The 26,031-nt window shown below is 40.5% G+C and overlaps 1 protein-coding gene across 6 annotated transcripts in view; it reads right to left on the bottom strand.

Annotated features, from left to right (window-relative positions):
* Nucleotides 1-26,031, bottom strand: part of LOC137637239 (mitochondrial ribosome-associated GTPase 1) — a 410,833-nt gene that overhangs the window by 141,214 nt on the left and 243,588 nt on the right. The window contains exon 5 of one of the 6 annotated variants that reach the window (XM_068369502.1): nt 1,531-1,549. The exons of the other annotated variants lie outside the window; for them this stretch is intronic. The gene's annotated coding sequence lies outside the window, so the exon portion shown is untranslated. Of the gene's footprint in view, nt 1-1,530; nt 1,550-26,031 lie in introns of those variants that run through there. 6 annotated transcript variants of the gene reach the window in all.

Genomic DNA, 26,031 nt, shown 5'->3' with positions numbered 1-26,031 from the left:
ATAACAGGAACGATAAAGCCTTCTTGTCTTGGCTTTGGGGCCGGTAGCTTCAGTCAGGGAATGTTTTCTGTATGCATATGTACGCTTTTGCGTATATACAGTGTGTATATATATAATATAAAGGAATAAGTAGAAATGACAGAGAAAGTAATTCTTACATACATACATACATACATACATACACACACATATATATATATATATATATATATATATATATATATATAAATATATATATATATATATATATATATATATATATATATATATATATATATATATATATATATATGCATACATACATACAGTAAATATACATACATACATATGGTACTAAAAGGAAGGCAAGAATTCAAATATTCTCTGGGACGTTAATTTTTCATCGTATTGGGACAATGGGTAATTTGTATATCAGTCTGTATATGCAAGTGTATATATATATATATATATATATATATATATATATATATATATATATATATATATATATAAACTACCCATTTTGTGTGTGTATGTGTCATTCCTTTTTCTGTTACTTCCTTTATCTAATTTTCTAGTATTTTATATTATAATATATTCTCTTATACAGACATAAGGAAGAGTTCTTTTCCACATTTTATTCCTCTCTCGCATAAGTGTGAATATATGTATGTATATACGTGGATAGACAGGTACAAAAAGATGGGCTACCGTATACAGATGGACAGATATATATGAATAACTGAAGAAGACCTAAATAATTTACTTGTATGTAAATACTTTTATCTATGCAAAATATAAATTTATATTGCCAAAAATACAGCCTGTATATATGTTTCCTAATGTGTGTGTATGTAACATGTATGTACATCTTATATGTATTATATTCAAGTGTATGTTTATATATATTCCTATATACACACATGTGTACTACAAATTTTATGTGCACATATGAAAACATACAAAGGTGTTACAAAGGTGTTATATATGTGTGTCTGTCACACTGAGTATGAGCCACGTCTGGTACATGTTGCATACAGTAATTCCCTAGATCAGTCTGAGCGATATGCACCATAACTGAACATCCAAAGTGTGACCATATTCGGCACACAACGCCAGCAGAACTATCTCTAATCGTTCTGGGCGACTTGAGCCATATATGACCACATCTATTATGTCCATATTAGGTACACAACGCCTGTAATGACGACTTTTGTTATGTCAGGCGAAGTGTACCACATAAAGTCACGCTTTTTACACTGGCTGAGCACTCGGCTTACCTTACGGATACACCATAACAATTCTCACGTCAATAGCTAGCTGGTTACTGATTTTAATTGGGGTTAAAGATAACGCCCATTGGGCCGTTTCACAACATTGCCAATCGCAGTCAACGTGTTAATCTATCCCAATGCTGTTGCAAATTGTAATAAATAAATATTCTTGATTGCTGGTAAAAAATCATTACAGGGAATGGGATACATTCTTGATAGCAACTAACTCGGCTGCAGCACTCTTTGCCAGTAAATCTGCCTCTTCATTTGCAGACACACCTACGTGAGCCGGAACCCTGTAAAATCGAACTGTTAAACCTTTCAGGCCTATACAGTCATACTTCTATTCACGAAAAACTATGCTTACGAAATTTTCAAGCTACGAAACGAGATGTGAATATTTTTATGACTCACTTTACGAAAAATGTTTCACTTTAAGAAAAGAGATTTGGCAGCCAGGCCTAGAATAAAATAGTCACCCATCACAGAACTGACGAAAATGAGTTCAGACAGAAAATGTAGTTGGAGTCTATAATAGGGGTAACTATATTAGTACAGTATTGTACTGTATGTATTGTATTATTTTCCATTTATTATTACATTGTGTTGTAATAACTACTTTTTTGGGCTCAAGCCATGGCGTCCTGATGGAAGGTTCCTTATTGGTAGCTTCCTTATTGGTAGCTTCCTTGGGTATATAACTACTAAGATATTCCCAGAGAATTTAACCACAGGTTATCACAGAATTCTAACTTCTGGAGCGAGTATCCTAAAGGTTTCCCTTTAAGACATCGTATATCAACAAGGGACGCATGTATTAACGCGCCACATAGCTATCTGCACCCCACATAGAGTTAACACTTCGATGTGGAGGGGCGGAGAATAGCTGGGGAGCCGTTCCACAGCTATACTCGTCCGTGGCTACTTTTGGTACTCGAAACGTAAACAAACGAGCGCCATTGCTAAATGACGTCACGTCCGTCCTCATCCTTCTTCTAGTAGCTTGCCTTGCTAAGACGGATTTTCCCTTGTGCTATTTTCATCAGCTTGCATCTTCGGCCTCGCCTTCTTCTGGAAAGTTGAGTACCAGGTCCCAGTATTGTTTAAATAAGCTCTGACCGTAAAGTAACTTTTACTTTTCGAGATATTTTATGTTTTCTGGCAGAGCTGTGCTACTACCGGACATGCCATTTTATGGTGTCGCTGTTACCCTGCATGCGTTATTTAGCTAGCCTGAACAGCTTATTCCGGCCTTTTAACTAATTGATACTACAGGTATTAGTTTTTTAGTCTTCATAGCTAGGAACTTCATATATCGTGTTTTGACGCTTTTTTATCGGTCATCGCCTGACCCCATGCTAGATCGCTAGCTTAGCCCCTAGGCCAGAGCGCCTATCACCAGTGTTCATGCATGATATATTACAGTGATCCTAGGTTAAGTTATGAAGATAGTGGCATTATTTTATGATACTGTTTACTGTGATGCAAGTGTTTTCGCCTTCAGGGACCATATAGGGGATAGGTTTGATAGTGTGCCTTTCTAACCTAATCTAAATGTAAGACCCCTATATGCTCCCTTCACCCCCTGCCTTAGGGCATTCCCTCTGTGTAGCCTTGCTCCCCCTACCACGTAAGGGGATCAAGTTCATACCAGAGTACCTATGGCTTCTCTGTCCTCCCTAAGGGAATGATCCCCCCTTAGGGTTGCGTCCGAGAATGAGGAACGGCCTGCCCTTCCTCAATTGCTGAGGTTAGGTTACCTGACCTTCCTTGCAATTGCGATACGTCTTCCAGCCTTCCTAGCTTAGGTTGTAACATCCCTGCTCTAGGTTAGGCCTCGGGGGGAGCTAGTTCTGTGCCTTGCTTGAAACGGTACCCATGCACCGTTCTCAGCCAGGCTGCCTACCTTAGGCTAGGGAGCGTCCTCCCTTCCTTGGTGGCCGCTTTGGTACAGAGCCTCCCGTATGGAACACCCTGCTTCTTCTCCCCTCCCCACCTATCCCTTGTATGGCATAGCCTATACTTAGGTTAGCCTATACCCATCTGTCCCCTGTCCTACAACTCCTCCTTAGGGTGGAGTGACAGGGCTATCTTGAGTCCCTGTGTGCAGTCCACTCTGGTACATATACCCTTCATAGTGTCCTATGGGGTTAGCCACTGGATGCGTTTTGTCCGCAGGGGTTCTTCCCCCTCTTGGGTGTTCCCTAGCCCTCCCTTGGGCTACTCTGGCTCCCGGCCACCTGCCGGCCCCCTGCCATTGGGTGATAGGGCTAGCCTCTATCATGGGTACACCCATTCAGGTGGGATGCTATGGGGTTCGTGTCCTTACCCCTCCATCCCTCCTTCTGTCTCTTTTCCTGTCCTGGTGCTGGTCCCTTGCCGCCTCTACTGCCGGCGATACCGCCCTCCCTCCTTGGTGACACATTCCTTGTTCCCCCCTGGCCGACAGTCCTCTGTGTCCCGTCGGTGTACAGCCGATGGCCTACCCTTATACCCCCTAGCTTCGGTCGTCCGTCCATCAGGCCGGCCCCCGGCGTGCCGGCATCCATTGCCGGCGGTCCGGATTTGCTATATCCACTTTCCCTATCCTATGACCCTGTCACCAAGCCGACAGCCGGAGCCGCTGCCTCCCGCCGGCGTGCCGCCGCTGTGCCGGCGGCCGCCATTTTGGCAATACTCCTGACTTCTCTATGTGTCTTCACTAATGCCAGAAACTCTGCTGGAGCGGCCTCCGGCGTGCCGCTGGTCTGCCGGCGCCTTCCGGAGACGCCAAGAGACTTGCACCCCTTCTCCCAGCTATCAACACCATGCTGATAGCCCTACACTGCAACCAGATGGCTTGGCTACCTAAATAGATAGGTATTGTCTTACCATTCTATTAATAGCCGTGCTGTCTTCTTGCATATCACAATTTTCCAGCATGCTGTGTGTATCTTAGCACGGCTGGTTGCCGGAAACCGTTGCCCTATGGGGTCTTCTACACCCCCATTTTAATGGCCTGAGTGGTCTCAGTCCCAGATTTACATCTTAGGCAATTCCTGCTAGAATTCCTTCTGCCTCCCTGGCAATCTATGAAGAATTCTGTCTTGTGTCCTCGGCCACAAACAAATTGCCTATTGATAAGGTTACGGGTAACCAGCCGGGCGGGATACACGGAGTATGTGTCTATCTACTTCATTTCCCGCTCCACTCTCTAACATTACAATGTTATTAATTACTTAAGATTAAGTTAAAGTTAACTTCTTAATATTTAACTTTAGAATAATATAAGTCATTTGTATGACTTCCATATACTCATGTTCTCTTTCTCTTACAGGAGGAGTACGTGAAATGTGACCACAACTTCTGTGGAGTGAAGCGCCCGCACTTCTACGGGCACACGGCGTGTAGGACCCACGCCCCTTGCGCCAACAAGAGAGGCGATCTGAAGTTTTCGGACCCGCAGCACTGTACAGTCTGCAAGGACCGCCTGGTCGAGGCGTTCGACAATCCTCCTTCAGCGGAGGTTAGGGACTCTTCTCGAGAGAAGCTACGCAAGTGGGTGCGTGGCTTCCAGAAAAACGCCACCGGACCATACCTTGCCACCGAAGACTTGAGGGCCTTGCTTTTCCCGAAGGCATCCCCAGACTCAGTGGTCCCCAAGGATCAGATCCCCACCGTCCAGATAACGGTGGAACCGGATGTAGTCATGGCTCAGTCCATGCACAAGTGCCGTTTGGATGCCGACAACACGGAACGTATGTCGGAAGTGTCGGAGAATACGGAGAGGAACCTCATGGGCGATGAACTGGACTATGAGGAAGACCAGGTGGAATACCCTGAGTCGGAGCAGGAGGTTGCTCCACCTTCCACCCCCACACCGACTCCTACACTGACGGACGTATCACTCCCGTCTACATCTGCTACCCGGGATCCCAACCCATCCAACACCCAGGAGATCTTCAAAATGCTTGAGGCTCTCATGGATAAGAAACTCCGCGAGACGCATGAGTTCTTCAGGTCCAACATGGGAAGTTCGAAGCAGCCGAAAAGGATTTCGGTTAAGGACCTCCCCGCATGCTCAGATACCAACCCCTGGAGGTATGCCGAGCACATGAAAATTACGACGGGCGAGATCTTCATAAGCGAAAAGATCGCCTCGATTGCGCTGGAAGAAGCGGAACTCTTCCCGAACTTTGAGGCTTATCCGGACTGTTACGTCCGACTTCGATCTGAACCTGCCTCTAAAGAAGAGACCGAACTGAAGGAGGTTATAGTGTTCGATCTCGCGAAGGCCCAGGCTATGCTGGCCAATACAGTGAAAAGTAGGGGCTTCACCTGCTCGAAACTTCTGGCGCTTAGCAAGAAGCACCCTACCTACGTCGCACCAGAAGATGCGACCCTCCCCTTCTTGGAAAAGGCCTTCACTGCGGTACATAAGGCAGTGGAAGAAGGAAAACCTTGCCCTGCACTGGAGGAGTGCAGACCCTTCTCCCTGACTACTCCCCCTGATGTTAGACACTGGAAAGATGTCCAGTCAATATTTGTGGTGGGAAAACTAGAACCTGACGTCGCTGGCCGTCAGTTTAACGAAGACCTACCGAAACTTAATGACCATCTCCTTCGTCGGGAATATGATACGAAGGAAAGGCTCGCCGCATCCATGTCCCTCCAAGTACAGCTCGAAGTCATGGCCGCTGACACTAGGGTCCCTGACTACTACATGGTTCTCGCCAAAACACATTTGGCGACCGTAGTAAAAGATCTGTACAACCTGTCGTGAATTCGTGTTCTCCAGTGCCACAGTGAGACACGAACCCCGGAGACTGATTTCCTCCAACATCTGGGGTAAGCACCTCTTTCCCTCCTCCCTTGTGAAAGAGATCACCGACAAGGCCGCCACGGAGAACAGGAACCTTCTCCACAAGTGGGGCATGTCGAAGAAAAGGAAATCCTCTCAGGACGACGGCCCTCAACCTAAGAGGAAACCCACTAAACCGAAACCCCAGCAACGTCAACAGAGACAGCAGTTTCCGGGATCAGCTACTCCCCAAGTGGCAGCTCAGCCACAGCAGACCTTTCAGCTGGTCACCCAACCGGTCTTGTCACAGTCGCCGGTTTTCAACCCTGCTTTTGAGCAACAGTCAACTACCTTTCGTCCCAAAGGTAGAGGCTCAAACAGAGGTGCAGGCAGAGATGCATCTCGCCGTCCCTCCAGAGGCAGAGGAGGAAAGGGAGCTAGCGGCCGAGGTAGTAAACCCTCGGGAAACCAGAAGCAATGAAGTGCTTCTGGTGGGAGGAAGACTCCGCCAATTCCAGGATCGTTGGACCTTCGATCCCTGGGCACACAGCATCGTCAAGAAGGGTCTAGGCTGGAGCTGGACTCAACCACCCCCAACCTTCCAGCAGTTCTTCCAACAGTCAACACCCCATCTGGAAAAATATGTCCTAGAACTCCTGAACAAGAAGGTGATAAGGAGGGTAAAGTCAACCAGGTTCCAAGGGAGACTGTTTTGCGTCCCCAAGAAGGACTCCGACAAACTCAGAGTCATTCTAGACTTATCCCCCCTCAACAAGTTCATAGCGAACAACAAGTTCAAGATGCTGACTCTTCAACAGATAAGGACCCTTCTGCCTCAAGGTTCCTACACGGTCTCCATAGACCTGGCGGATGCCTACTAGCACGTTCCAATAAACCACCACGCTTCCTCCTACCTAGGATTTCGACTCCAAAGGAAAAGCTACGCTTTCAGGGCCATGCCCTTCGGCCTCAATGTGGCCCCACGGATCTTCACAAAGCTGGCAGACGCCATCGTTCAACAGCTCCACCTCCGCGGCGTCCAGGTGATGGCCTACCTCGACGACTGGCTGGTCTGGGCTCCATCGCCCGAAGATTGTCTAAGATCCTGCAACAAAGTCACCCAGTTTCTGGAACACCTGGGATTCAAGATAAACAGAAAGAAATCTCGCCTTTCTCCAGCTCAGAAGTTCCAATGGTTAGGAATCCAGTGGAATCTTCAGTCACACCGCCTTTCCATTCCCCAGAAGAAAAGGAAGGAAATAGCAGGGTCTGTCAAAAGACTGCTGAAATCCAAACGGATCTCAAGACGTCAGCAGGAACGAGTTCTAGGCTCTCTACAGTTCGCCTCAGTGACAAACCCAGTGCTGCGTGCACAGCTAAAGGATGCCGCGGGAGTCTGGAGACGTTCCGCATCCATCGCTCGAAGAGACCTCAAGAGACGGCTCCCAAACAGACTTCGGTTACTCCTAAAGCCGTGGTCGGAAGCAAAGGCCCTGAAAAGGTCCATCCCTCTTCAACACCCACCTCCATCACTCAACATCCACACGGACGCTTCGCTGGAGGGTTGGGGAGGTCACTCCCACCAAAAACAGGCTCAAGGAACATGGTCTCCCCTATTCAAGACGTTTCACATCAACATCTTGGAGGCCATGGCGGTCCTTCTAACTCTGAAGAAACTCTCCCCGCCTTCCTCGATCCATATTCGTCTAACCCTGGACAACTCGGTGGTAGTTCGATGTCTCAATCGCCAAGGCTCAAGATCGCCCCAGATAAATCAGGTGCTTCTCCCAATCTTCCGTCTGGCAGAGAAGAAGAAATGGCACCTGTCTGCATTTCATCTACAAGGATTCCGCAACGTGACGGCGGACGCTCTATCTCGGACAAGCCCGATAGAGTCGGAATGGTCTCTAGACGCAAGATCCTTCTCCTTCATCTCTCACCAAGTCCCGGAACTACAGATCGATCTCTTCGCAACGAGCGACAACAATCAACTTCCTCGATATGTGGCCCCGTACGAGGACCCCAAGGCAGAAGCAGTGGACGCCATGTCACTGGATTGGAACAGATGGTCCAGGATCTACCTGTTCCCTCCCCCCAACCTTCTGCTGAAAGTCCTCTCCAAACTGAGAACCTTCAAAGGGACAGCGGCCCTAGTGGCTCCCAAGTGGCCCCGGAGCAACTGGTACCCCCTAGCCCTGGAGCTACAACCCACGCTGATCCCTCTCCAGGGCCCAGTTCTCTCCCAGCAAGTACAGAAGTCGACTGTCTTCGCTTCATCATCGAAAGTCAGGGACCTTCATCTCATGATTTTCTCTCCCTAGCCACGAAGAAGAGGTTTGGGATCTCGAAGAAAAGTCTAGACTTCCTCGAGGAATACAAGACCGAATCCACACGACGGCAATACGAATCATCCTGGAGAAAATGGGTCTCATTCGTCAAGGAAAAAAAATCCTACGGAAATCACCATTGATTTTTGCATGTCCTTCTTCATTCACCTTCATGGACAGGGCTTAGCAGCCAACACGATTTCTACCTGCAAATCGGCCTTGACTAGACCACTACTGTACGCCTTCCAGATTGATCTGTCCAGCGACATCTTCAATAAACTGCCGAAGGCATGCGCTCGTCTACGCCCAGCACCCCCACCAAAACCTATCTCCTGGTCTCTGGACAAGGTGCTCCATTTTGCCTCCAATTTGGACAACGATTCGTGCTCTCTCAAGGATCTGACTCAAAAAGTTATATTTCTTTTTGCTCTTGCCTCAGGAGCCCGAGTCAACGAAATAGTGGCATTATCAAGGGACGAGGGTCACATCCTGTTTACAGACTCAGGAGACCTTACCCTCTTCCCGGATCCGACGTTTCTCGCTAAAAACGAACTACCCACCAAAAGATGGGGCCCTTGGAGAATCTGCCCCCTGAAAGAAGATGCCTCTCTATGTCCAGTAGAGAGCCTCAAGGTCTATCTTCGTAGAACTTCTGACTTTGGTGGAGGCCAACTCTTCAAAGGAGAAACATCGGGTAGCGACCTGTCACTGAAACAACTAAGAGCGAAAATCACCTACTTCATTCGCAGAGCGGATCCTGACAGTACACCCGCAGGTCATGATCCTAAAAAAGTCGCATCGTCTCTGAATTTTTTCCAGAGTATGAATTTCGAAAGCCTCAAAAGTTTCACAGGCTGGAAATCCTCGCGTGTTTTCTTCAAGCATTACGCGAAACAAGTGCATGAAGTCAAACATTTCGTGGTAGCCGCAGGTAGTGTTATGAAACCTGCACCTAACTCTGCATAGAACAGTGAGTTACTTGGGACTTTAACTCTTCGGGTGCCTATGTTGACCCTCGTGTGATACGTAGTGAATTCAGAGATACTTAGTGTTTTTTTTTTTATAGACTGTTCTTTACAAGGTGAAATGTCATAGTCGTCACATGAGTGCCGCATGCCTAGAGCATGATGTGTTTTTTCCTTATTAAAGACTGACGTTCCTCTGGAACCTGTGCCTTCTAATAATTTGAAATTTTCTTTCAGATTCAAGAGCGAAGTCTTTCATTACTATGTACATTATAATTTATTGTAAATTAATTTTACATCCTTTATTGCATTTATTTACCATATTCTGCAATTGTGAAATAAAATTTCTATTTTATTACTTGTGCGTCTCAATCCGCTCCTACTTATACTATGAAATACATGGTTGTCATAGTTTCATTATCCCCTTTTTTCTTTTAAAAAAATGATGAAGAATAGGTTCAATCCATATTATATACTCACCTATGCTATGTAATATTCCTAACTGAATACTTACTAGCGCTATACCTTCGAGACCAGATCGTTCTCTTGTTACAAAATACAGTGCCTAACCACCACTTGTCTGTCATTGAGAATGTTCCTATATGAATATCAACCATTCTGTCTTGTCTCCGAGTTCTTCACGTTCTCCCCGCAAGGTGGGTAGCCCTTCGATGACCACTTTGATCTTCAGCATGGTCCGTTGGGACTTCTCTGCCAAGGGGGGCAGGAAGTTTCATCCCCACGGAACCTCTATCGAGGTCACTATGCTTACCCTATTCAAAGCCCTCGGCACTTACACTACAAGGGGAAATCTACCACGATACATTGATTCTCTGGTATTCTTCCATCAGGACGCCATGGCTTGAGCCCAAAATACGGATTTTGAGCGAAGCGTAAAATCTATTGTTGGGTGAGATAGCCATGGCGTCCTGATGGACCCTCCCTGCTACTTTGTCCAGCCTTTCAGGCCCCACCCCGTCCTGCTATATCATGGTGATCGGCAAGCAACTGGCATCAGGATAAGGACGGACGTGACGTCATTTAGCAATGGCGCCCGTTTGTTTACGTTTCGAGTACCTAAAGTAGCCACGGATGAGTATAGCTGTGGAACGGCTCCCCAGCTATTTTCCGCCCCTCCACATCGAAGTGTTAACTCTATGTGGGGTGCAGATAGCTATGTGGGGTGCAGATAGCTATGTGGCGCGTTAATACATGCGTCCCCTGTTGATATACGATGTCTTAAAGGGAAACCTTTAGGATACTCGCTCCAGAAGTTAGAATTCTGTGATAACCTGTGGTTAAATTCTCTGGGAATATCTTAGTAGTTATATACCCAAGGAAGCTACCAATAAGGAACCTTCCATCAGGACGCCATGGCTTGAGCCCAAAAATAGATTTTTCGCTTCGCTCAAAATCCGTTAATTTACAGGTATTCACATTTAGTTTAGGTATATTGAATGGTTCAAATGTATTTAGCTGAACAGTATTTCATTATGGTTATACTGTAGCTTTATAATGAAACTTAATGTGGTGTTTGTAAGGTTCGGAACAAATTAGGCAATTTGCATGTGAAATGTGACTCACAACACAAAAAAAATCACTTTACGAAAGCCACTCCAGAACGAATTAATTTCGTGTTGTGAGGCACTACTGTACTTAAAAGCTATTCTAAAATCTTTAAAACTAAAGGGTTACTCACCATAAATGTTAAAATTATCCTCCTCTTTTAACACTTTTCTCAATAGCGGTTAGTATGCCATACAATTCAGCAGTAAATATGGAAGATATTGGAAGAAGTGCACCTCTATAGTTAAAACAACTACTATATACTCCAAATCAAACGCCAGCACCACATTTGGAGCCATCGGTATATATCAAAGTTGATTTCCTATGTTCTTCAACACGCTTACTAAAAAGAGACCTAACTTCTAATTCATACATGTTTTTTAACACCAATAAAATATTTACAAAAACATATCTCTGATAATTTCCATGGAAGGGTTTATGACATCTTAAATGGAAGCACCTTACTTCCAAGTACAGTATATCAAGACTGTTTAATAGTAGTTTCACCTGAAAGCCATAAGGTTGAGGAGATTTTGGGTGCAACTCAAAGTATGTCGAGTGCCTTAAAAGGCTTGCAGTCTGAAAGGCTAAAGAGTTCCAGAATCTTTGCAACCTAAACCAATACCAAATAATAGAAGTCATTCAGTTATCGTCTAGGGGTAACTCTCCAGCATCAACAACGATACTTGGAATAGGTGAGGTTCTAAATGCTACAGTGGACAATCTAATACCAGCATGATGTGAATCTAATATCTTTATTCGGCTTGGCGTGGGTTAGGAGTAGAATTCACACCCACAACTAATTCTTGAAACATTAAGGCATTGTACTATGAAAATAGTTTTACGGTCTGCAACCCCCCCCCCATTGTATGGGACAATACTTTTAAAGGATTCAGAGCCTCAAGATATTTAGCTTTCAAACACCTTTAACCCTGGATAGGTACACTCCTCGGACACCCCTTTAAGGGTATACTCGGACGCGAACGACCCCGACGCCAAAAAAAATTCTTGAAAAATCAGTTTTTGCAGTAACCTCTTTTTTTCTTTTGCCAAAAAAAACTTCAATGAATGCTTAAAACAACTGTAAAGATAAATACTACTCATCTGCAGAAAAACTATTTATTATAAATATTTTAAAAAATTAAGTAGAAAAAAAAAAGACCTGACATAAAAATTCATAAAAAAAAGTTTATACATATATACACAAATCCTTTTAGGAATTGATTCTTGAATGTTTAGGACACATCTTGATGTATTTTGGATGAAGTCAGACCCATGGAGGTGAAGATCTGAAATGAGAAAAAAAGGGTAACTTTTTTTGGCCAAAAAAATTTGTCCAAATTTCATGAATTTTTTTGGGTACCCAAATGAAATAGGAAGTGGCTAATTTTTTTAGGGAATAAACATATGTTATCCTAAAATAGAAATATGTAAAAAAATCTTCATTATTTTGTAAATTACATTTATATCAGGGGCCATATCTAAAGGTAATTTTTTGAGTACTTAGAAATTTCGTAAAAAAATACATATATTTAATATATAATATGATATTTATGCAGGTAAAAATATACCAAAATATCACAAATTCTATAGGGAACAAGAATATATATAGATAGGGCAACTTACGCTTCGGATATGTCCACAAAATGGCCGCCAACCACACTGACTCAGACTCCCTAATCTGCCACTTGAAATGTAAGAAGGGTATGTCAATTTCAAGGTGTTATTTACTAATCTAATTATTATTGGATATGCATAGAAATTGTATGGTGGGTTGCTGGATAATTGTCGATTATTTTACGACTATAAAATTAAAATTCTGACCCAAAAAAATTTTTTTGAAGGGAAATAAAATCGAAAAAAAAAAAAAATGTGAAACAATATAATATTTTAGCTAAAAAAATTTGATGATATTCAATCAAAAAAGAAGTAAACAAAATTTTCCGACAAATAAACATCTAGAGGAATCATTACTCTGTGATAGTTCCTTAGTACGTAGTAATTTTGAAAGAAATGGGAAAAAACGAAAAAATGGCAATCACCGGAAAATCGAACACATACCTATATATACGCCATATCTGGCTAAAAAAAAAGATAGGCATGGGTAGCCAGATCATCTAGAAACACTTTCCAACACTATAAAAATATAAGTTTTGCGACACTACTTGCCAATTCCTTACGGTAACATGACTAAGCAAAAAAATGCAAAACAAATAAAAAGGGGCACTCGCGGAAAAATGGCTAACATTCTAATATACGGCATTTCAGAAAAAAAAAATTCAGCCACGTGCTAGGCAAACCATCAAGGCACATTTTCCGACAAATAAACATCTAAATGAATCATTACTCTGTGATAGTTCCTTAGTACATAGTAATTTTGAAAGAAATGGGAAAAAATGAAAAAATGGCAATCACAGGAAAATCGAACACATACCTATATATACGCCATATCTGGCTAAAAAAAAAGATAGGCATGGGTAGCCAGATCATCTAGAAACACTTTCCAACACTATAAAATTATAAGTTTTGCGACACTACTTGCCAATTCCTTACGGTAACATGACTAAGCAAAAAAATGCAAAACAAATAAAAAGGGGCACTCGCGGAAAAATGGCCATTCTAATATACGGCATTTCAGAAGAAAAAAAATTTCAGCCACGTGCTAGGCAAACCATCAAGGCACATTTTCCGACAAATAAACATATAAATGAATCATTACTCTGTGATAGTTCCTTAGTACGTAGTAATTTTGAAAGAAATGGGAAAAAACGAAAAAATGGCAATCACAGGAAAATCGAGCACATACTTATATATACGCCATATCTGGCTTAAAAAAAAATAGGCATGGGTAGCCAGATCATCTAGAAACACTTTCCAACACTATAAAAATATAAGTTTTGCGACACTACTTGCCAATTCCTTACGGTAACATGACTAAGCAAAAAAATGCAAAACAAATAAAAAGGGGCACTCGCGGAAAAATGCCCAACATTCTAATATACGGCATCTCAGATAAAAAAAAAGACATGCACGTGTTAGCCCAACCATCAAGGCACACTTTCTAACACATAAACATGAAAAAAAAAATCAATAATATACGGCAATTCCTTACTACGTAGTAAATTTTTACAAATATTGAAAAAAAAACAGAAATTGGCAACCGCAGTTAAATACCCAATATACCAATAACTACGTCGTATCTGACAAAAACAAAGTCACGCATTGGTAGCCAGATCATCTAGACACACTTTCCAACACTAAAAAAGCAAAAGTTTTACGACACTATTTGGCAATATCTTACGGAAAAATGACTTGGCAAAAAAATGAAAAAAAATGAAAAAGGGGCACTCGCGGTAAAATGCCCAACATTCTAATATACGGCATCTCAGATAAAAAAAAAGACATGCACGTGTTAGCCCAACCATCAAGCCACACTTTCTAACACATAAACATGAAAAAAAAATGAATAATATACGGCAATTCCTTACTACGTAAAATTTTTTACAAATATTGAAAAAAAACAGAAATTGGCAACCGCAGTTAAATACCCAATATACCAATAACTACGTCGTATCTGACAAAAACAAAGTCACGCATGGGTAGCCAGATCATCTAGACACACTTTCCAACACTAAACAAGCAAAAGTTTTACGACACTATTTGGCAATATCTTACGGAAAAATGACTTGGTAAAAAAATGAAAAAAAATGAAAAGGGGCACTCGCGGTAAAATGGTCCTCGTGGTGATGAACGACATTTTAACTAAAAAAAAAATCATGCACATGGTAGCCAAACAATCCACCAAGACTTTCCACAACTGATAACCTATACAAGTTGCACCATTCTACGACAATTTCATAATACGTAATAACTTTGATAATTATGCAAATTACCTTAGAAGGGTAAACTCGGTCGCGCTCGACCCCGACGCGTCTCAGAAATCGGGGAAGGAGTACAGCTACAGCAATGCACATCTGGACACTACTAGAGCGTGTAGGGGAGACACCTCCTGCAGGTCGATCACCCACAAATTCAGTCACGGGGGTGAGTCACGTGAGAAAAACCTCTTTTTTTTTGACGCTCGGGGTCGTGTACGACCCACCGTACCTATCCAGGGTTAAGTGAGGGACCCATGTAAGCCTACAATAAAAAAATCAATCCTAAAAATTTAGCTCAACCTACATATGGGATCCATTGACCTTTCATATATATATCCAGGTCTGAATGTACTCCCCGGATATGACAGAAATGGACAATAGTAGATCTGCTTGTTGGAAACTTAAACTTATTCATATCAGCTCACTGAATAATTTTGTCAATTGCGAGTTGTTGTTTTCTCTCAACCACTGCCATTCTAGCTCCAGCAAATGATATGGAGAGATCACCCACAAATAGTGTTGAGAGAATATCTTGGGGAATGACTGAGGATATCCCATTAATTGCTGGTGCAAATAGGGTTACACTCAGCCAACTACCCTGGGGAACTCCTCCTTCCTGACATTTCATCTCTGATAATTTCCCCCATTCTCATTAAAAAATTCTATGTGAAAGAAATGATTGAATAAACCGTGGTTCTCTCCTCTTAATCCCAATTCGTGAATGGTCTCAAGTATACCATATCTCCATATGGTATCATATGGCTTTTCAATGTAAAAAAAAAAACTGTTACATGGTGCTGTTTGGAAGCAAACACTTAACAAATAGAGGACTCAAGTCGTATCAACACATCAGTCGTTGAGTACATTCTTCTAAATCCACAGTGGATGGATGATAAAATACCTTTCCTTCCCAGGTACCACATCAGTCTTGCATTGACCATCTTCTCCATGATCTTACATAAGCAAGATGTCAATGCAATTGGTCGATAGTTTGCTGCTAAAAGCTTATCCATACCAGGTTTTAAAAGGCTAAAAAAATGGCTAGTTCCCAAGCACTTGGATAACTATGACCTTGCCATATTCTATCAATAATACTTAAAATGGATAACTTTGTATCATTAGGTACTTGTTCAATCATGGAATATGGAATTCCATTGGGTCAAGGGGCTGTATCATTACAAGTGGAAAGGTCAGAATCAAATTATCTTTCAGTAAAAGGAAAATTGTATGACTACTCCCTTCCTCATGCGAAATTTAAAACTTTCTTTTCTTCAATGTTTCTATGCTGGTGACCAGGAGTTGCTACACACTTGCATGATATATTTGAGAAATGATCAGCCAGGGCATTTCTAACCTCAGTTGCTCCAGTCACATAATGACCATTCACTTTCAACACTGGTGATGGGTTGGGGGTAAATTTGCCTGCTATCTTTTTTACTTTCCTCCACACAGAAGATGGTGGTGTTCTACTTTTCATGAAGGAAACAAAAGACACCCATGAATGGCGTCTAGCTTCTTTCATGGCATGACGGAACTGTATATAATTAAATTCTCCTCAGTAGGGTGTTTGCTCAATCGTGATAAGAGATCTTCTTGTGGATCTGTGCAGGGCAGTTAGTTCTGAAGACCACCAGGGGACTGGTCGTCGTTTGAATAACCCTGTTGTTTTGGGAATTGAATTGACCACTCCTGTATGAAGAGTTCCATTCAGTAAGTCTATGGCATCATCAATATTTTCAAACTGTTCTGCATCCCCTCAATTTTGCTTAGCTCACAAAATTTATCCCATTCCGCCTTGTCAAGATTCCATTGTGGCGATCTCTATAAAGGAGGACCGCTGTTGGTGTTTTTAATGATTGGTGCATGATCACTAGTATGCCAATCATCTAATGTCCTCCAATCGAAATCAAGAAGGCAATTGGAGCTTATGATTGATAGGTCAATACATGAAAAGGTACCTGTCTGGATATGACAGTGTGTGGGCTCTCCTGCATTAAGGAGTCCCACATCTTCATTTTCCACAATTAATGATATGCCATTTCCTCTCATGTTTGCTAAAACATCACCTCACAAAGGATGCCTATCATTCAAATCTCCAAGTAAAAGAAAAGGTTGAGGGAGTTGTTGAATCACCTCTACTAAGTTATCATACAAAATGTTATCATTTGGAGGCATATTTTCTCCCTATATCAATCTGTACAACCACTACCTGCAGATGTGTACAAATACACAAAGATATTTGGGGAACATGGCTCCCCACTTGGTGATTACTAATATATTCGTGAAGACAAGAAGTATTATGATCAAGTTTACTCTCCTGTACACATATAATTATGGGGGGAATGCTCATGAATAAGGAGCTTAAGTTCTTCATATTTGGCCTTCAAACCCTGAATATTCCATTGCAAAATAGAGGAAAAAGCTATGGTTTGTATTTTGTTATACCACTTGGATGGAGTCTTCCCATTAGCAGTGTTAGGTCTAACACTATTTCCCAGTGGTTTTATTAAAGAGGGTAATAATAAATTGAGTTTTGCATTTATGATTTTCTTTTAGTCTTTTTGATCTAATTGTTGAGGGGTTGGTGGACCTAAACTTGAATTTCCGATTTATTTAAATTGACTTAGAGCTGATCAGAAACATCACCAGACTAAGCATCATATTTATTTGAAGTCCTAATTTTGATATTTCTTATGGAAGGGGGCGAGAGAGATGGAGGTCTCTCTCTTTTCCAATTAATAGGTGGTGAGCTACTACGTTTTTGCACCTTCCCAATACAGGTGCACCTGGTAACTTGGTGTCGGGTGGAATCTCCATCAAATCAAGCAAGGACATGGCCTGAGAGTGGTTAGTACTATTGTTGATACTGGGGGACGAAGGCTGTACAGAAATGGGCGATGACCCTGGTCTAATATACCGTGGCAAAGCCTTATGTAGTACTTTATATCAGCAGTTGTATTTCTTTTCTTGGAATCACTGGCAGTGCTAGGTGGGTTTGATGTCTCTTGTAGTAAATTTCCCTTTAATTTGAAGACCTTTGCATAGCTAATTGAATTTTTCAACAGTGTTTTTGCATGTCCCACACTTATGTGGTCTAAACTCAATTTGTTTAGGGCAGCTTCCTCTAATTTATACAGTTTGCATCCCCTATCAGTTGATTTATGATTCAAATTGCAGTTCAAACACCTGGCATCATGTATACATTCTCCATGATAAGATTTGGAGCAAATACCACACATTTTTAATTTTTGCAAACTTTGGATGGGTGTCCAAATTTAAAACAATTAAAGCATTGCAGGGCCTTTTGCTTGAAAGGATGAACTTTAATCCTTTCATTTTCAATATCAATAGGGAAAGGTACATCAGTATCCTGGAAATTAAGTATAATCATTGATGTTCCAGGAACCTTATGCATTTCCCATACATTTAGTGGACACATGGAAAGTATCTCCTCTTCTGCAGATTCATACAGGTCTTTATTAAAGACCTCTCCCCTTCCATAACTAAAATTTAGATGAGGTTTAATTTCTAATGTAATTTCATCACTGCCTGTCTGTAAGTTAGATAGTATTGCAGACTGCATCGAGGATTTGGCATGGATGTGATAACTATTTTTCCCAAAACGAGATATATCTCCAGGTGCAATGGTTCCTATTTTTTTCTGAATAAACTTACATATTTTAAAATAATTCCCTATTATCCCTTTAGGTTCAGCTACAAGCCACATTGGTGGTTTGTGCTTTCTCTGTGAAGGCATGGGTACATTTGTCTCTTTTTAAAACCAATCAAAAGGTTTGTATACATCCAATTCCTTTGGGACCTATCACAAAGAGCTCCCATGGTGTTCAAGTTGTTAATTTTGATATTACTAACATTACAAATGGCATATATATATATATATATATATATATATATATATATATATATATATATGTGTGTGTGTGTGTGTGTGTGTGTGTGTGTGTATATATATATACACACAAATTTCATAGCATGGATAGGGAAAGAGTAGTTCAAAATATCCTTTTTATTCCCACCGTTTCGTGATTCTTAATCACATTGTCCAGGGATACAAATAAAACATATACAAACGAATTAAGAAACAGTTAAAATTTAAATGAAAATTAAAAGAATATATATATATATATATATATATATATATATATATATATATATAAATCAGACAAAGTAGTGGAACCAACCTCGCAGAAGCATAGTGAGAAACTTTATGCCAACAAGAGTTAGATAACAAACCAAAGAAAGCTTTGACAAATATAATCGAATGAAAGGAGCTTGTGTATTTAACTACGGAACAAGTCGTTTAAACAATATGGATTCAATAAGATGTAAGTCATGGTTATTAGACACTTGACCAAAGATGGTAAAATTTTTGTTGTCAACATTTTGTCTGCACATTTTAGCATGATTCCTAATACTAGAATATTCAGGGTTGGATATTCTGCAACCTGTTCGATAGCTAACACCTCTATGGGAATCAATTCTGACCTTTAACAACCTCTTGGTAGATCCTACGTAGGTCCCAGTTACACTTTGGGCAATTATATTTGTATACAACACCAGAGGACATATAAGGACTCAATCAATCTTTGAAGTGGAAAAGCGAGCCGATAGTAAGAGGGTTCTTAGGGATGAGTTTAACTTCCACAGCTGGGAAGTGTTGTTGGATAATTTCTGTAAACTTTCTCTTAAGGAAATCTTTATAGAGAAAAGGAAAACTAGCATAGAATTTGAGTTTAGGAACTGTAAGTGTTTTTGGAGTCTGAGCCATCTTGTCATTCATGAATCTATTAAGTAGTTTATAAAATATTTTGGTAGGAAAGCAGTTTTTCTTAAAATATTCACATAGATAAATAATTTCAGTATGGAAAGATTCCCAGCTAGATGTAAAAAGGAATGCTCTGTGGAGAGGAGTAAAATTAGAATTAGTTTTAGATTATAAAAACAAGAGCTATAAAAGTTCGAACCTAATCCAGTAAAAGTCTTTTTTCTAAAAATCGTGGTACTAAAACCTTCTCTATTTCTAGAGACCAACACATCTAAAAAGTAAGTTTATTACCTTCCTCCTTTTCTAAGGTGAACGTTATATTTTCATGTTGTGAGTTTACAAAGTTAAGGAAGGCGTCAGAGCTGAACTCGTCTCTGAATACAGCAAAGGTGTCATCAACATATGCTGTATAACATAAAACACCTTTGCTCTATCCAGAGATGAGTTCAGCGCTGATGCCTTCCTTAACCCTGGAACGGTACGGGGGGTCGTCCGTGACCCCGAGCGTCAAAACAAAAGAGGTTTTTCTCACGTGACTCACCCCCGTGACTGAATTTGTGTGTGATCGACCTGCAGTAGGTGTCTCGCCTACACGCTCTAGTAGTGTCCAGATGTGCATCGCTGTAGCTGTACTCCTTCCCAGATTTCTGAGACGCGTCGGGGTCGAGCGCGATCGAGTTTACCCTTCTAAGGTAATTTGCATAATTATCAAAGTTATTACGTATTATGAAATTGTCGTAGAATGGTGCAACTTGTATAGGTTATCAGTTGTGGAAAGTCTTGGTGGATTGTTTGGCTACAATGTGCATGATTTTTTTTTTAGTTAAAATGTCGTTCATCACCACGAGGACCATTTTACCGCGAGTGCCCCTTTTTCATTTTTTTTCATTTTTTTGCCAAGTCATTTTTCCGTAAGCTATTGCCAAATAGTGTCGCAAAACTTTTGCTTTTTTAGTGTTGGAAAGTGTGTCTAGATGATTTGGCTACCAATGCGTGACTTTGTTTTTGTCAGATACGACGTAGTTATTGGTATATGAGGTATTTAACTGCGGTTGCCAATTTCTGTTTTTTTTCAATATTTGTAAAAATTTACTACGTAGTAAGGAATTGCCGTATATTATTGATTTTTTTTTTCATGTTTATGTGTTAGAAAGTGTGCCTTGATGGTTGGGCTAACACGTGCATGTCTTTTTTTTCATCTGAGATGCCGTATATTAGAATGTTGGCCATTTTTCCGCGAGGGCCCCTTTTTATTTGTTTTGCATTTTTTTGCTTAGTCATGTTACCGTAAGGAATTGGCAAGTAGTGTCGCAAAACTTATATTTTTATAGTGTTGGAAAGTGTTTCTAGATGATCTGGCTACCCATCCCTATCTTTTTCGTTTAGCCAGATATGGCGTATATATAGGTATGTGTTCGATTTTCCTGTGATTGCCATTTTTTCGTTTTTTCTCATTTCTTTCAAAATTACTACGTACTAAGGAACTATCACAGAGTAATGATTAATTTAGATGTTTATTTGTCGGAAAATGTTCCTTGATGGTTTGCCTAGCACGTGGCTGAAATTTTTTTTTTCTGAAATGCCGTATATTAGAATGTTGGTCATTTTTCCGCGAGTGCCCCTTTTTTTTGTTTTGCATTTTTTTGCTTAGTCATGTTACCGTAAGGAATTGGCAAGTAGTGTCGCAAAACTTATATTTTTATAGTGTTGGAAAGTGTTTCTAGATGATCTGGCTACCCATGCCTATCTTTTTTTTTAGCCAGATATGGCGTATATATAGGTATGTGTTCGATTTTCCTGTGATTGCCATTTTTTCGTTTTTTCCCATTTCTTTCAAAATTACTACGTACTAAGGAACTATCACAGAGTAATGATTCATTTAGATGTTTATTTGTCGGAAAATGTGCCTTGATGGTTTGCCTAGCACGTGGCTGAAATTTGTTTTTTTTCTGAAATTCCGTATATTAGAATGTTGGCCATTTTTCTGCCAGTGCCCCTTTTTATTTGTTTTGCATTTTTTGGCTTAGTCATGTTACCATAAGGAATTGGCAAGTAGTGTCGCAAAACTTATATTTTTATAGTGTTGTAAAGTGTTTCTAGATGATCTGGTTACCCATGCCTATCTTTTTTTTTAGCCAGATATGGCGTATATACAGTATAGGTATGTGTTCGATTTTCCTGCGATTGCCACTTTTTAGTTTTTTCTCATTTCTTTCAAAATTACTACGTACTAAGGAACTATCACAGAGTAATGATTCATTTAGATGTTTATTTGTCGGAAAATTTTGTTTACTTCTTTTTTGATTGAATATCATCAAATTTTTTTAGCTAAAATATTATGTTGTTTTACATTTTTTTTTTTATTCTATTTCCCTTCAAAAAAATTTTTTTGGGTCAGAATTCTAATTTTATAGTCGTAAAATAATCGACAATCATCCAGCAATCCACCATACAATTTTTATGCATATCCAGAAATAATTAGATTAGTAAATAACACCTTGAAATTGACATACCCTTCCTGCATTTCAGGTGGCAAATTAAGGAGTCTGAGTCAGTGTGGTTGGCAGCCATTTTGTGGACATGTCCGAAGCGTAAGTTGCCCTATCTATATATATTCTTGTTCCCTATTGAATTTGTGATATTTTGGTATATTTTTACCTGCATAAATATCATATTATATATTAAATATATGTATTTTTTAAAGAAATTTCTAAGTACTCAAAAAATTACCTTTTGATATGGCCCCTGATATAAATGTAATTTACAAAATAATGAAGATTTTTTTTTACATATTTCTATTTTAGGATAACATATGTTTATTCCCTAAAAAAATTAGCCACTTCCTATTTCATTTGGGTACCCAAAAAAATTCATGAAATTTGGACAAATTTTTTTGGCCAAAAAAAGTTACCCTTTTTTTCTCATTTCAGATCTTCACCTCCATGGGTCTGACTTCATCCAAAATACATCAAGATGTGTCCTAAACATTCAAGAATCAATTCCTAAAAGGATTTGTGTATATATGCATAAATATTTTTTTTATGAATTTTTATATAACGTCTTTTTATTTTTCTACTTAATTTTTCAAAATATTTATAATAAATAGTTTTTCTGCAGATGAGTAGTATTTATCTTTACAGTTGTTTTAAGCATTCATTGAATTTTTTTTTGGCAAAAAAAAAAGGAGGTTACTGCAAAAACTGATTTTTCAAGAATTTTTTTTGGCGTCGGGGTCGCGCGCGTCCGAGTATACCCTTAAAGGGGTGTCCGAGGAGCGTACCTATCCAGGGTTAACTTTGTAAATTCACAGCATGAAAATATATGCCATACAGTTTGGCAGTAAATGTGGAAGCTGTTAGAGGAAGTGTACCTCTACAATTAAAACCATTACTATGTACTTCAAATCCAACGCCAGGATCAGATTTGGAGCCATCAGTATATATAAAAGTCGATCCTCTATGTTCATGTTCCATAAAAAGAGACCTGGCTTCTAAGTCAGTCATATTCTTCTTAACTCCAATATAAAGTATTCACAAAAAGATACCTCTGGTAATTTCCATGAAGGTGTTGATGATACCTTAAATGGAAGCACCTTAATTGAAATTATATCAAGACTGTTTAATAATTGTTTCACCCAAAAGCCATAAGGTTAAGGGGATTTTGGGTGCAACTCAATGTATGTTGAGTACCTTACAAGCTTGCAGTCTGAAAGGCTAAAGAATTAGGGAGTCTTTGCAATCTAAACCAATACCGAATAATAGAAAACATTCGGTAAAGGTCTAGAGGTAACTCTCCAGCATCAACAAGGAGACTTGGGATAGGTGAGGTTCTAAACGCTCCTATGGACATTCTAATACCAGCATGATGTATTGAATCTAATATCTTTAATCGGCTTGGGGTGGCTGAGGAGTATACTTCACATCCATTACTAATTTTGGAAAAAATTAAGGTCTTGTACAATTTTAAAATAGCATTGCGGTCTGTCCCCCATATTATATGGGACAATACTTTTAAAAGATTCAGAGTTGCCAATATATTTAGCTTTTAACACTTTTAGGTGAGAAACCCATGTAAGTCTACAATCAAATATCAAACCTAAAATTTAGCTTCCCCTACACATGGGATCCGTTGACCTTTAATGTATACATCCGGGTCTGGATGTGCTCCCCGGATACGACAGAAATATACAATAGTAGTTTTACTTGTCGAGAACTTAAATCCATTCATATCAGCCCACTGGATAATTTTGTCAATTAAGAGTTGCAGTTTTCTCTCAACCATTGTCATTCTAGCTACAGTGAGCCCTCGCTACTTAGTGGTTCGACTATCGCGGATTCACGACTTCGCGGATTTTTTTCATAACGCATGTATATACATATATCGCGGATTTTCAGGAAATTTCGAAAATAGCCGCGATATATGAAGACCCCAAATATTTTGTTAATTCCATTAATAATTAGTAATATCTGCTCTTACTGATGGTTCATTGCATTACATATGACATATAATTCAGTACAGAAAGAAATAAAACACGAAAAGAGAATGTGATCATACGATAATTCAGTATACGTAGTAAAATCAAATCGAACATGAAACGCAAATCAGATGCAGTCTAACTTTGTAATATTTGAATGGTGTAAGGCTGCTGATGGCTACTACTACAAATGAAATGGATGTGCATCTTTTCCATGAATCTTTTGTATGTATATGTACGTAGTACTGCATCCAATAATATTCTTTGTTGCAAAAATCACATCTCTAATAAGCATACATATCCTACAACAAAACAAGCGTAAAATAGCGTACGTAGAGCATACTGTACTGTATATAGTACCTTGTATTTGAATTTGTAACTACTACGTAGCATGTAAGACGGACTGTGATTGGTTCCAGTGCTGATAGATGACGAATCAGCTCCCAAGTTTTGTAATCTAGCCTGTGATTGGTGTTTTGACCGCTTCTCCGATCTGCAGCATCTTCTCGCGGCCACTTTGTTTGCCGCTCTCTCGCCGGGTAGATGCTGCTACGTTACTGTGTACTGTAACTTTAATCTGTGCTGTGCGTGACTGTTTGAAGTTGAACTTTTTGTTGAACTTTCTATTTAACCCCTACAATGGCTCCCAAGCGTTCAATGGCTCCCAAGCGTTCTGCTTCTACTAAGGCTGGTAGTGAGCCTAATCGCCACCGAAAAATGATGACGATTGCTGAGAAGGTGACACTTCTCGATATGTTAAAAGAAGGCAGAAGTTACGCGGCCACAGCCCGCCATTTTGGAGTTAACGAATCCACCGTTCGCTACATTAAGAAGGACGAGGCGAACATTAGAAAGACGGCTGCCATCACCTTTAGCAGGTCAGCGAAGCGAGTTGTTACTGCTCGTAATAAAATTATCGTCCGTATGGAAGGTGCTTTAGCAGTCTGGATTGCCGACTGCCGGAAGAAGAACATAGCCTTGGATACGAACACCATTCGAACTGGATTACCGACTGCCGGAAGAAGAACATAGCCTTGGATACGAACACCATCCGAACCAAGGCTTTGGGTTTGTATGAAAATTTTGCGGCAAAGGAACCTCAAGACGATGATGGCGACCATGCTGAAGAAGATGAAGATGATGTACTAGATGAACCTCAAGCAGGGACATCCACTGATTCCCAGCCTCAGAAACAACGATTTTCCGCCAGCAAAGGATGGTTCGCGAAATTTCAGAAACACTTCGGCCAGAAAAGCGTTTCCCTGCATGGAGAGGCTGCTTCCGCTGACACTACAGCTGCTGAAACTTACGCGAATGAGACATCTAAGAACATTATCACTGAAGGTGGATACAAGCCCGAACAAGTGTTTAATATGGATGAGACCGGCTTGTTTTGGAAGAGAATGCCGTCGCGAACTTTCCTGTTCAAAGAAGAAGCCAAAGCCTCTGGCTTTAAAGCATTCAAAGATCGTGTTACCCTCGTGATGTGTGGCAATGCTGCTGGATTTTTGCTAAAGGCGGGGCTTATTTACAAGTCGAAAAACCCTCGCGCTTTGAAAAATAAAACTAAGAATCTCCTTCCCGTGTACTGGATGCATAATCCAAAAGCATGGATTACGAAGATGCTGACCTCCAACTGGTTCCACCAGTGTTTTATCCCACAAGTCAGTAAATATATCTTAGAGAAGGGCTTGCCATTTAAGATCCTTCTCCTTATGGATAAAGCTGGTGGACACGCAACTAATCTGTCGCATGAGGGCATTCAGGTTGAGTTCCTGCCACCCAACACAACGTCATTAATTCAACCGATGGACCAGGGCGTTCAAGGCCCTCTACACGAAGAATACCTTGGCGGACCTCGTTGCGTGTGTGGATGCTGCCCAAGATGATGAGGATGAAACATTAATTTTGAAGGCGTACTGGTGGAAGTACACAATAGCCACGTGCCTGCAGAACATCCAGAAGGCACTGAAAGAAATGAAACCTGCTACTGTTAATGCAA

Source organism: Palaemon carinicauda, unplaced genomic scaffold (genome assembly GCF_036898095.1).
Source record: "Palaemon carinicauda isolate YSFRI2023 unplaced genomic scaffold, ASM3689809v2 scaffold6, whole genome shotgun sequence".
In the NCBI taxonomy this organism is placed as follows: domain Eukaryota; kingdom Metazoa; phylum Arthropoda; class Malacostraca; order Decapoda; family Palaemonidae; genus Palaemon; species Palaemon carinicauda.
The sequence above is the reverse complement of the archived record's forward strand: the minus strand, read 5'-3'. Positions and strand labels throughout refer to the sequence as shown.